Source organism: Aethalodelphis obliquidens, unplaced genomic scaffold, assembly GCF_003676395.1.
Source record: "Aethalodelphis obliquidens isolate GAN/ISIS:26980383/991018 unplaced genomic scaffold, ASM367639v1 scaffold4, whole genome shotgun sequence".
NCBI classification, from domain to species: Eukaryota; Metazoa; Chordata; class Mammalia; order Artiodactyla; family Delphinidae; genus Aethalodelphis; species Aethalodelphis obliquidens.
The window spans coordinates 79,626,731-79,639,925 of record NW_020837948.1 but is presented as its reverse complement, the minus strand read 5'-3'; the positions used below and the strand labels follow the sequence as shown (position 1 = coordinate 79,639,925).

Below are 13,195 nucleotides of genomic sequence, written 5' to 3'. Positions count from 1 at the left end.
CCTACTTCATCTCTCAACAACAAGAGTAACAACAACAATAAAAACAATATTAATAAACAGTTGTTCTTGAGAATACTTTTGGATGGAAAGAATTCATTCCCTTTGCAGGTGGAATCTATCAACAGACCGATTCATGAGGGAAAAAAAGCCACAGCAGTACCTGTACCAGTCACCCATGTTACAGGCGACTCAATGCAGGAAGAAGCTGGGAGGCCACAAGGCAAACAAAAATATACGTATGTGCGAAATGTGGAGAAAACTCAAGCATTTTGAATGGAGCTGCTGTTTCCATAACTACAGAATAACTGACTTGCTCTTGGGCACCCAGATCCCTGAATGCCCTTCAGTCTCTTGATATCTGATAGGGATTGTTCATTTAGTAATCGTGAAGACACATTTTCTGGTTAGGAGTCTTGCGCAAAAGCATCCGTACTACAGAAAAGAGGACAAGAGAGTGAGCAAGTGAGAAACTATGTTCCTTTTTGTTCAATTCTCTCACTAATTACAGGGTTTATAATATTATGTATGAAGTTTAAATATAATGTCCTTTCTGCTTCCTAAAAAACGTTCTACATTTAGAAATCTTTCATAAATTTGTATGATTTTAATGAAATGAAAATGTTTCATAGTCCAGTAATGGGGACTCATTTTGCAATCTCAACACAGTATTGATATTACTTTAAATAAAATTGTTTCTACTGTTTGTAAAACTCAACAAATTTTACATTTTAGTGAAGCATGGTATTTTACAGCTCATTCTATTTCAACTCATTAATCAAAGGAGGTTAAATATCTGACCCAGACACCACCACTCCCCACTCCTGCTCCTTTAGCAGACTTAGTGAATTGATTGGGGAGGCCTTTCTGCCTTAGCTGAGATACAGTCTTATAATCATTCTCAAAATCTTCCATTCAAAAATTTCTAATAGATATCTGTCATGATTGTTGATTTCCTTTTCTAATTCCTCACTAGACTACAAAATCCCTTTTAGCAGTAGTCTTGATTATTCATCTTTGTATCCCTATATGTAGTACAGTGCTCAGCAAATTAATTGCTCAGCAATTAATATATATTAAATACTATATCTGATAAGAATATAAAGATATGAAGTTCACAAATGAGGAATAAGGAATTACCTAGTCTCTTATTTTTCGTTAGAATGGTTAGTATGTGATTATACATACAATGTTTAATTGGACGTACAGAATCATACATTTAAGAAATGTGCTACTAAACAGAATTCTTTCAAAAACAGCAGCATTTTTCTAGGACATGTGCTAACTAGAAATTTTTTCATCTGTAACCACAGAGTCAGCTTCTAATTTGAAGACACAGGAGATTTTTGGAACATCTGAAATAACAATTCAACTAAATGGAAAAGGGGATGGATGATTCAGCTGGTAAAACTCCCAGAAATAACAGTTAGAAACATTAAAACATTTGTCCTTGACATTAGGCAAATACTGGTAATACGGCAACAGGGAAAGACTTCAGCAAAACTGTGAATTTTTTTTTTTTTTATCACTTGCTGGTGTCTTTCTGTCTCCTCTGCAGCCCAACTGAACTTCTCAAATGTGGTAGAACCCCTCTCTCAAACCCATGCACCTCTCACTCAAGTTGTGAAACCCATATTCATATACCTATATTTTTTTGTGTAAGAATTACTCTCAACTACTTGCAAATTACTCTCACTACCTGCCAACAAATTGCCTGCTAAAATGTTACCTAGTAATGGCTTAAACTATATCTGAAGTTCTATAAGAACTTTTGTTTCTTGAAGAAACAGAAATGAATCATTCCCCAATGGTGAAATTTTAGTCATGAATGTCACAAGTCTCAAGATATGTCTGAAAACAGAAAACTAGTCACTTAGAACTTCTAGAGTCCACTACTAATAACTTGGCTTTGTGTGTGTCAGGGTAGTAAATACGTATACAACTTTTTGAATCCATTCATGTTCTAATATTTTTCTAAAATGATTAATATATGTGCACCTAAGATATCATAAATCTATCAATAACTCTTTCCTAACAAATTTTATTAGCATTTTTTACTAATTATTGTCATTACAAAATTATTCTGCTTCTACAACAACCATATGCAGGGGGAAAAGGGGAGGTAAACCTACGCCAGGTTAAGGACTATCTAAGTTTGCATTTCTCTGAATTTCAGATTGAATAAAAATGGAGAAGCATTCTTAATTGTACAGTTTTTTGGGGTTTTTTTTTTTTTGGCTGCGTTGGGTCTTCATTGCTGCGCGTAGCCTTCCTCTACTTGCAGCGAGTGGGGGCTACTCTTCGTCGTAGTGTGTGGGCTTCTCATTGTGGTGGCTTCTCTTGCTGCAGAGCACGGGCTTCTAGGTGCACGGGCTTCAGTAGTTGCAGCATACAGGCCCTAGAGTATGTGGGCTTCAGTAGTTGCAGCATGTGGGCTCAGTAGTTGTGGCACACAGGCTCAATAGTTGTGGCTCACAGGCTCTAGAGTGCAGGCTCCGTAGTTGCAGCGCACGGGCTTAGCTGCTCTGTGGTATGTGGGATCTTCCTGGACCAGGGATCGAACCCGTGTCCCCTGCATTGGCAGGAGGATTCTTAACCTCTGCACCACCAGGAAGTCCAACTGTACAGTATTATTAAAACCTGTGAATTTGAATGCTTGTGATTCAATGTCAGTCAGTTGGAAGAAGTTCTTCTGAATGTTTATCCTTCTCCTCAGTATCACAGAGACTAATATTTTCACACAGTGGAGAACTGCTTCCCATACTAAAACAGTGTAGCCTCCACAAAATTAGTTGATTCCCCAAACATTTCTGTTAGATACTATTAGGGAGTTAAGCTCTTGGACGCTACACACTATCACAATCCGAAAGCTACCTTTACACTCTGGTAGGATGCCAAATATTGAAGAAGACAGGAATTTCATTTTTTTCAGGGATTCTGTGAAAAAGATAGCAAAATAATTTGACTGGCTAATTATATCTCACATTACTATGTTCTTTAGACTTTCAATTTAAAGTCTACAAAGCACTTTCATATGAATTTTCTTTTTTATTATTAAAACAACCATATGAGCCAAGTAGAAGCTATCATCCACATTTTTTAAATGAGAGAAAAGTGTCTAGAAATGACTTGTGCAAGGTACTCCTGACTTTCATTTCAATTCAGCTGAATTTCCTTTATTTCATATGTTCACCCAGCTCCTATCTCCACATCAGTAACCGTGAAAAAAGCAGCACATTGAAATAATCAGCATATTATTGCAAATATTCCCACTGATGACCAACCTTAACGGAAAACCATTTTGATTCCACCACTCCTGACAAATAAGATTATCTCAAAATAGCTACTATTCTCTTCCTTCACAACTGCTTTAAATTATATGAAACTGTGGGACTAGTTTCCAGAAGCCTTGCTCAATGTCTACTTTCACTTTAAGACGTAATAAGAAAAAGATTTTGCCTCTCTTTTTAAAAAAATGGCCTAAATGGTAGACGTAACTCAAAATAACCACCAGAATTATATAACCAACCAAATGTATTTCCCTTTCACACTAGAACACGACTTCTCTAATACAAAATCTAAAGTGTATACATCAGCAAGACAGAAAGAGAAATCAAAGTAGGTCTCTCTCATCTATTACTCAGTGCAATTCAAGGGTTCTAATTTTATTTATTCTTGAGCTTTCATAACACAGTTAATAATGTCTTATAAAACTGACTTTCTGTGACAAATTCTCATATATTTCAATGACTGTGCTTTGCTCAATGAAATTTGAATTAACTACTACTTTTGACATAATGCAAGCAAAATTTTGTTTTCCAAAATATTTCAAATTAATAAAAACACTTCTGACATTGTATCTGACTAAAGTGAAAGACTGACTTGTTAGAAACTGACAATAAAAAAGCACATATTTTCCCTCTGTGATTACATATTCAACATTTCCTTCAGAGATGAGCTAAATTTCACCTCATTGTTTGTAACAACAAAATATTCTTGGGTGCCACTGTATCATTTTCCAAGTTAAGTCATGTCTCTTCACACCTCCTTTTTGTAGACAGGTGCATCACAGTATGTATACAAGACTAAAAACAGTGACCTTTTCAGTTGAGATAATTAACCAGATAATTAAAGTAACACAGTATAAAGTGTTTTTATGAAACACTCTGGCAGTTGAACTAGAATTCAAGTTTAAAACAGAATCACATCACAAATTTTGGGTCCAGTACTCAGGAACCAATGGCATTCCCAGTTTGCACTCTAATAGCACACAGATGAGTCTAAAATAACAGCACGCATAATACATGTTATGTCTGTGTGCACAATGAAATGAAAAACTGATACATTTCTCCAGAAATTCTGGAGAAATGAAAGACTGAATGCACTTTGTCCTAAATTAGCCTGACTCATTTAGTGCTTCAAATCTTTACTGGGTATATTTTGGACAGAAATAATGCATAATAGTATTTGTAATGCTTCCAATATTTAGAAAGGCAGTAAGCACACTAAAGGGCCAAGAGTTGAACTGTCTGTTGAGATTTTACATATTTTAAACTAGTGGAGACTTTTATGATAACAGTAATGTTCATTTCTGTAAACTTTATAGTTTCTAAGTATGTTCAACAATTACATCTCATTTGAGCCTCAAAGCCATTCTATGAGATTGGGCAGAAAATCACTATCATCCCCATCTATAAATGATGAGCTAGATTGAATTCATCCATGATTTCTCAGTTCTCTTAGAATATTTCCCAGGCTTACCCACTTGGAAGGATATATACTTTCAAGCTTGGTTTTCAAAGTGGCCACATTTATTAGGATGCCTTATTTAGAGCCCCTCCTCTACCCTCTACCACACTCTCATAGTACATTTCTCTCTTTTGTTTTTTTCTATACTATAAATGCTTCTAATATTGGATTTAAGACATTCTACTGTTTTTCTTACATGTTTGAATGTTTACATATCTGCTGAATTGAAATTCCCTTCAGGGCATAATTTAACTCATTTAGCAAGTATTCTTGTGCCCATATTTTCCAGATACTATGCTAGCAGCTGAAGATACAGGAAATCTATGGTTTCTGCCCTTCTGGAGCTTAATATATAGTTGGGAAGGCAGAGTTTAAGAAAATTACAAAAGTGATGAATGTTACAAAGCAAAAGCATGTGAGGCTATTTCAGCATATTACAGTTGGAACTAACATTACCTGAAAGATTCGTTAATTCCACCCCAGGGTATCTTAAGTTAAAGTCAAAGAAGTCATAGCAACAAAATGTGATGGATGAATTGGGGTTGGCCAAAGGAACAGAGTTCTAGGAAAAGTGAACAACACTTGTAAAGGCCTTAAAACAGTATATGTGACAAACATAAAGAGGTTCAGACTAGTTAAAAATTAATGAGCAAGGGACTTCCCTGGTGGCGTGATGGTTAAGAATCCACCCGCCAATGCAGGGGACGCGGGTTCGATCCCTGGTCCGGGAAGGTCCCACATGCCGAGAAGCAACTAAGCCCGTGTGCCACAACTACTGAGCCTGCGCTCTAGAGCCCCTGAGCCACAAATACTGAGCCTCCGTACCACAACTAATGAAGCCCGTGTGCCTAGAGCCCGTGCTCTGCAACAAGAGAAGCCACCGCAAGAGAAGCCCACGCACCACAACGAGGAGTAGCCCCCGCTCACCACAACTAGAGAAAGCCCGCGTGCAGCAACAAAGACCCAACGCAACCAAAATAAATAAATTTATTAAAATAATAATAATAATGAGCAAGCAGTTTTCCAGGCTGACATGGTAAAAGAATCAGATTTCAAAGGACCTTGAATTTTGGAATTTGTCCTTATGATACTGAAACACCATAGAAATATTTTCAGCAGGTAAATGATATGGTAATATTTGCTCTTCAAAAATGTCACTTTTGAGGCCCTAGGAAGATAAGCAAGGGAGAATTTTTAAACCTAGTAATGACTCTACTATAATAATGCAAATGAGAAATGACTGATGTTGGCTTGGACTAGGATGGTGATAGAGAGGACTGAGTGAAGGAATATTAGAATTCAAATCACATTCCAAGAAGTAGAACGAGTAGAACTTGGTTACTGTTAGCTATGGAGAATGAAAGTGGAGAAGTCAAGGATACCTCTTGGATTTCTGAATTGAGCAACAGGAAACAAGAGAGAAGGAGACTTGAAGGGGAAATGAACATACTGAGCTTGAGGAACTCACAAGATATCTCTATAGAGATGTCATGTAGATTTTGAGGCATAAGGGTACATAGTTTGGAAATTTGGGATATGAGTCTAGTTATCAACATATAGCCAAGGAGGCATATAAACACATGCAAAACAGGAACATAGATTGGGCAATGATGGGGCATTAAGAAATTCTAATGTTTTAATATTAAAATAGAGTCCTGGACATTTCAAATTTGATCTTATATTTTAGCGTTAAACTGACATCTCCATGTCAAAAGCATCAGGATTATATAGATCTGCTGCAAGGTACTAACCAAAAAGCATTCATAAAATTATATATCTTACCCCTAACACACACGCGCACACACATATACCCACACATACTTTGTCAATCTCTTTTTAACTGTCTTGACTTAATAATACTGCCTATCCAAATAGAACTCATTACACCGTACGTTAGAACTTCAGGGTGTCTGTTAAAATACCATCTTAAGGGCTTCCCTGGTGGCGCAGTGGTTGAGTGTCCGTCTGCCGAGGCAGGGGTCACGGGTTCGTGCCCCCGTCCGGGAAGATCCCACATGCCGCAGAACGGCTAGGCCCGTGAGTCATGGCTGCTGAGCCTGTGCTCCGCAATGGGAGAGGCCACAACAGTCAGAGGCCCGCAAAAAAAAATACCATCTTAAAAAAACACACAGTATAATACTGAAAACAATTCTCTTGGAATAAAAATGATTTTTTAGAGAATGAACTTAACAAACTCTTTCTTTAACCTGAGGAGAAAGTATAGATAAAGAGAAATAATCTTTACATATATGAATATTCATTGTCGTCTATTTTATCTAGACATAGATAGCCAAGCAATTAGGTGATTCTAAGAGAGTATAAATGAATAATTTCAAAAAAGACAGTTTTGGTATTTCAGAATATAGAACTCTGAAGTAATACAACCAATAGAGGACACCTAGTGGTCTTTAGCAGAATCAATATTTGCCTGAAAAAAATATTACGCAACTCACACACACATAATAATGTTCTTGTTAGTCAATGTGCTAATCTGAGAAAGATGACATCGTGAATACTCATATGTATAAATATTATAGGCATACATCAACTTGAATACTTCAAATAATTTCCATATATCTAATTTGCTTTGAACTTCACAACTGTTCTATTAAGGTTGTAGGCATAAAAAAGTCACTTTAAGCGTTTTTCCCTAGATTAAATAGAAAATAAAAGGCACAATTTGAATAAACATCCATAAGTGCTAATTTCTAGCACAGGATCCATTTTACACCATCACATTTCTGGTGGTGTGAAATACAAAACTCAAATATAATTGTATCAATAATATAATATAATTATATTAACACATTAATATATTATTCTATTAATGATTATTAATTATATCAAATATAATCAATATTTAAATTTTATAACATTACAAAAAATACTTCATATAAGGCCTTATCATATTTTATTATTTGATACAAATATTTCAATGGCAAGAATACTTGGCAAAGATAAACCTCCCTTTAGATATCTAAAAAGTATCCTGCCTGACACTAGCTATATATAAAAAATGCAAATGTGTGATGAATCTCTCTCTTAACTGATATTATTAGTTCCATCCTCAGTTGTTTCCAATCCTGTTAACTCTGCAGTATTCTAAAATGCAAATCCCTCAGCTAACATGCCTCAATGACACCTTACTGAGTGAGTCCATCATTAGCACAACTTCTTGTCTATATCTCCAAACTCACTGCCTTTGCAACCTAGGCTCTAGAGATACAGAACTGTGCTAGGCTGCTTATGCTTCATGTCTTACTGACTGTACTCCTCTGCCCCCTTTTATTCACCTTAGTAATCCAGACTCCAGCTTCAAAACTCAGTCCGAGTATCTCTGAGGCTTTCTTCTCCTGCAAAAAAAGCTGTGTTTTTCACTCCCTCTTTTATGCCATCACTTACCGCACCATCTGTGATTATTTGTTCACATGTCTGTTTTTCCTGCAAAGCTGAGATATGCTTTGTATTCTCATGTTTAGCATCTGCATATAGAAATTATTCAGTAAATGCTTGGGAGTGAAGAATACATATACCTTTGCAATTATTTAATGGATTTAGAACATGGAGCGTTGCCATGTAGTAAGCAGATAGGTATACTCAGATAGCCTATTGTGTTTAGAACTCTATACTAGTGTACAAGGATATTCAAGGGCAAAAAGTTGACCCTGACTCTTCCCTACAGACATTTATGCCCAGGAAAAGAAAAGGAAATGCATATATAAGTAAGTATTCACAACCCAGCTATGGGCATGAACAAATGCACGCAGAGACAGTAGAATTGTTCAAAGTAAAAGTATTGACCATTATAATGCAGTCCATCAATGCAGAATATTTTCTGGAGATGAGTTTGAGCATAAATTTTAAATGAATAATAGAAAAAGAAAGCCTTTCCAAATCTGAGGTGTGGCACATGCAAAATTACCAGAAGCAGAAAAAAAAAAGTCATTCTCTGCCAGAAGCATTATAAAACTAAAAAACAAACAGAAAATAGCTGTTGGGCGCAAATATGAAGTGACAATGGTGAGACAGGGGAACGGTTTGCTGGAGAGCCTTGAAGGCACAGCAAAGAAACACAGATTTGATGTGATAGGCAATAGGGAACCTCCTTAAGTTCTAGCAGAGGGCAGGTTTAGGAAAACACTGGTGTTTGCTTATGGCAAGTCTTAGAATTCTATGTGTTTTCTACAAAATGGAAGTACTTATAATATGTATTGCAATTTATAGCAAGAGCTAGTTTCTAATCTAAACCAATTAGAATGCTAAAATTAACCAAAGACAGAAACTGCAGTCTGTATTAGCTCCCTGTAGAATACATTTCCTTATTAATGTTCTGTTGTTAAACATAATTTGTACATAAATCTGCCTCTAAGGCAAGATAAAAATCTAATACTGATTGCTAGAAGGGCATTGCAACGTTCCAGACACATTATTCATCTGAAATTGCTATAGACATATTTGAAGATCAGAACCACAGCCCTCTTCCTTGCCTCAAAATAAGCAAGTTATTTGTGAGAGGGCTAAAATCTATACAAGGAAAGTTGAGGGGATAGTAAATATAGAATGAAAAATAAAATATTATAGGTATGTATTCCAAAGCCATAGTTATTACAGGAGCTTCATGTGTTTGCCATCCATTTTTAACACTGCCCATGAAGAATTTCCACTTTCTGTGACATTGAATCCTACAAATAGATAACCATTACAGAGGAATATTTCTCTTTTCAATTACTATTTCCAAAATATCTAATAATTTCAAGGATCATCTGCCTTTGATAAAATGACAGGGATCAGCAGCTACAGCATTCAATGTTCCTGGAACTCTTCACCTTTAAATAATCTCCTATTTACTAAGCTCTTAATCTACCCTTTATTGCTTCAGTGGCTGGTGACTGTCAAAAATTGTAAATAATATTCCATTTAATTTCTGAGGATTTCCTCACCATATGTCTCTTTTAGGAGGATCACAGAGAACGGGTTCTCTGTGATAGGTTACAAAAGAGCACTCTGGCCCAGGTCACTGACTTCACTTGAAATACAACAATAACAACAACGTTGAATTAAGGGAATGATTTTTTTAAGCCAAATTACAAGAGTGGGAGAGATTCACCTCTGTTTTCGGGCGTTTACAGGAAAGGAATTTTTTGACCTGATTTATCTAAACAATTGCCACAGATTTTCACCTCACCTGGCCATACATGTAAAGTTTCAGTACAGTGTCAGAGAGCCCTAATTGTGCATCCTAAAGCCATTGATCTTATCATTGCCTCATGAAACCAACTTTCCCCCTGACTTCTTAACACCATGTGTTTCATAAATCAGTTGGCCAAATCAGTTCTTTCCTTCTATATTAACCACTATATTCAACTTTAGCAAGGATAGTAACATAAGGGCTAAATTTTAAAGTTTCTGTATTTCATTCACAATATTTCTCTAATTTATCTGGCTTTGGCACTTCCTGTTGTTTATCAGTTGAACTAATTCAGATCGGAAAAAAAAAATGTCTCATTGAAGATGGAAGCAGTTTCCTATAGAAGGCAGCCACTTTCCTTGGGAATGATTCATTTAAAACGGTGGCAGCTCCCAGACTTCACACATTACTTCCCCAAATTTGCTGAATTTAGCATTAGCCAGCTTGGTACTAAAACACTCAGAACTCAAAGACATGTGGGTGAACCCACATCTTCCTCTGTACTCTTATTCTAAATGCTCATAGAGCAACCTGATTATCTGTTGTGTTTCTACTTGTAAACACATCCTGGTGGCATTTATAAAACCCAGGTAGAGCTTTACCAATTTGGAACCATTCAAGTTTCTTTGTGACTTTGGTTTCAATCACGTAGGTGATGAAATAATGAATCCGTATTAAATTTGGGTTAATTACTACTGTATTTTTTCTCTGCTTAGCAGTGTTACTAACAGACATTAAATATCCATGATATATGTGATATTATATGGGGATATCATATAATCAAGAAAACATTCTTCATGAAGTAAGCTTATGATTCATTTATTATCAAGGTCATTTATTTATAAGAAAGATCTTGCCAACTCACAACTCTAGCTTGAATGGGTTTGGTTACCAAATGTCTGTAAGTGCATATTAAATTGCATTTTACAGTAATGATGGCAGTGAGCTGATGCTCCTGAATTATATCCTGGCATCTTTGAAACACCATCAAGTTACACAGACCTAGGTGTCTGTGACCGCTGCCAGGAACTAGAGGACAATGGTATTAAGCAGTGTGCTCTTCTATGACTGTACAGCCTGCCATTTTATCTGGTAGAATGCCATCTGTTCATCCTTCTGCCATTCTCTAGGGTAACTGGGTTCAAACTACAAGACACTGAAAATAGTCGCATTGCCCACTGTATTTATAATTGACTGAGTATTTATATCAGTGACTTTTCTTCTCACAGGCTACTCGTTACAATATTTTTTGTGACCATGTTTTAAGAAGCAAATATTCAGATTTTATGTTGCTTGGACCACAAAGTTCAGTTAAGAAAAGTTTCCTACAATTTTTGATTATATATATATAAAATGGTGTAATATTAAGGTATTTCTCATTAAAAGAATATATATGTTATGGTGAGAAGCTATATGGTTATGTGGTTAAGAGCTTTGCCAAGGTCAGGTCAGGTTGTCAAGGTCAGGTTGCCAAGGTCAGAATCCCAGCTCCACCTATTACTAACCCTGTGAATCTGGGCAAAGTTAACCAGAGTTATTAGGAAGATTCAATGAACTAATCCATGTAAAGAATCAAACATATTACTTGACATATAATAAGCCATCAATAAATATTAGCTATTTTTATCAATTATCACCTTGTTTTGATATTAACATTAGCATAATAATGTTTGAAAACCAAACATTTTTTACATGTTAGATGGAATGTGCTATATAGAGACACATTATAAGATGAATCCAATTTCTCAAATGTGCTTCATCTTATTTTAAATATAATCCGTATCCATATTTTAAGAATGATCCATTTTTATGTCTTTTTAGCAGTGTCTTATGCAGTGTCTTCTTATTGTATGTCATTTCCTGAAATCCTAGGAACCAAAATGTCATCAACAAGCACACACAAAACATTGTTACAGTCTCACAGAAAGCAGAGCTAATGTTCACCGAAGTTCCATTTTATGACTTGTTTAAACCTAAATTCCAAAATATAATTCATCCTACAAAGCATTTCTGTAGCTAGTAAAGTGGCGATTCATTCCTAGCCAATGTATGGTTTTCGTTAGTGCAGGTTTAGGCACTCTGGAGGCCTCTTTGACCCTCATTTTTATGCAGACAATAAAGTTCAAGTTATAATTAATTTTTTTAAAGATACATTTAGAAGGAAAAGAAAATAAAAAGTTAATATGCAGACTCTGAAATTAGGGACATAACCTCCTTTGCTTGGTGATGGTACATTTAACGCAGATCTTTGGAAACTCCAGTTGGCTGAGCCCTTTCAGGTCCCACCAATTGCCTAAGAACAACAGATGCCCTATTCAGCAAAATATTGGCCAGATTCACTGTATTTGTTCACTGTAGTATTTGTGTTTTTTATGTAATAATTTCCCTCCGGGGTATGCTGTTTTTCAGTATTATGAAATGAACTAGTAGAGAGAACCTATAATAAATAATTATAGGCAAAGAATAAGAATGAGCAAAATTATTATACTAAAATCAGTCTTTACACATACAAATTGGAAATACTAAAAAAAAAAATCTGTTTTCTTCAAACACAAATTCTCTGAAATTTCAATATTAGAGGAAACATATTCCACATTATTTCACAGAGCTAATGATACAAACTAGGTTAGCAATCAGACCCTACAGCTTTGTCAAAGATGATACTTGATGTGTTAGATAAAACAAACTAATATTAGATATTAAATAAAAACAATCTCCCATGGTGGAAGAGGGGCTGCACTGGTTAAGATAAAAATTTGTTGATTAAAGTAGATTTGCTTTAAAAAAAAAAAAACTACTATGGAATCTAAAAGAAAAAAAAAATGGTTCTGATGAACCTAGGGGCAGGACAGGAATAAAGGCGCAGGCGCAGATGTAGAGAATGGACTTGAGGACACGGGGAGGGGGAAGGGTAAGCTGGGATGAAGAGAGAGAGTGGCATGGACATATATACACTACCAAACGTAAAATAGATAGCTAGTGGGAAGCAGCTGCATAGCACAGGGAGATCAGCTCTGTGCTTTGTGACCACCTAGAGGGGTGGGATAGGGAGGGTGGGAGGGAGATGCAAGAGGGAAGAGATATGGGGATATATGTATATGTATAGCTGATCCACTTTGTTATAAAGCAGAAACTAACACACCATTGTAAAGCAATTATACTCCAATAAAGACATTTAAAAAAAAGACTGAATTGGCATAAGACAAACGTTTTACAATCACTAATTTTTTCACTTCACTCAAATCCAGTATTCGACCATAT

General features: G+C 35.8%; 1 protein-coding gene across 1 annotated transcript in view; it reads right to left on the bottom strand.

Moving 5' to 3' along the window:
- Positions 1-13,195, bottom strand: part of HCN1 (hyperpolarization activated cyclic nucleotide gated potassium channel 1) — a 368,665-nt gene that overhangs the window by 305,159 nt on the left and 50,311 nt on the right. The window lies entirely within an intron of this gene.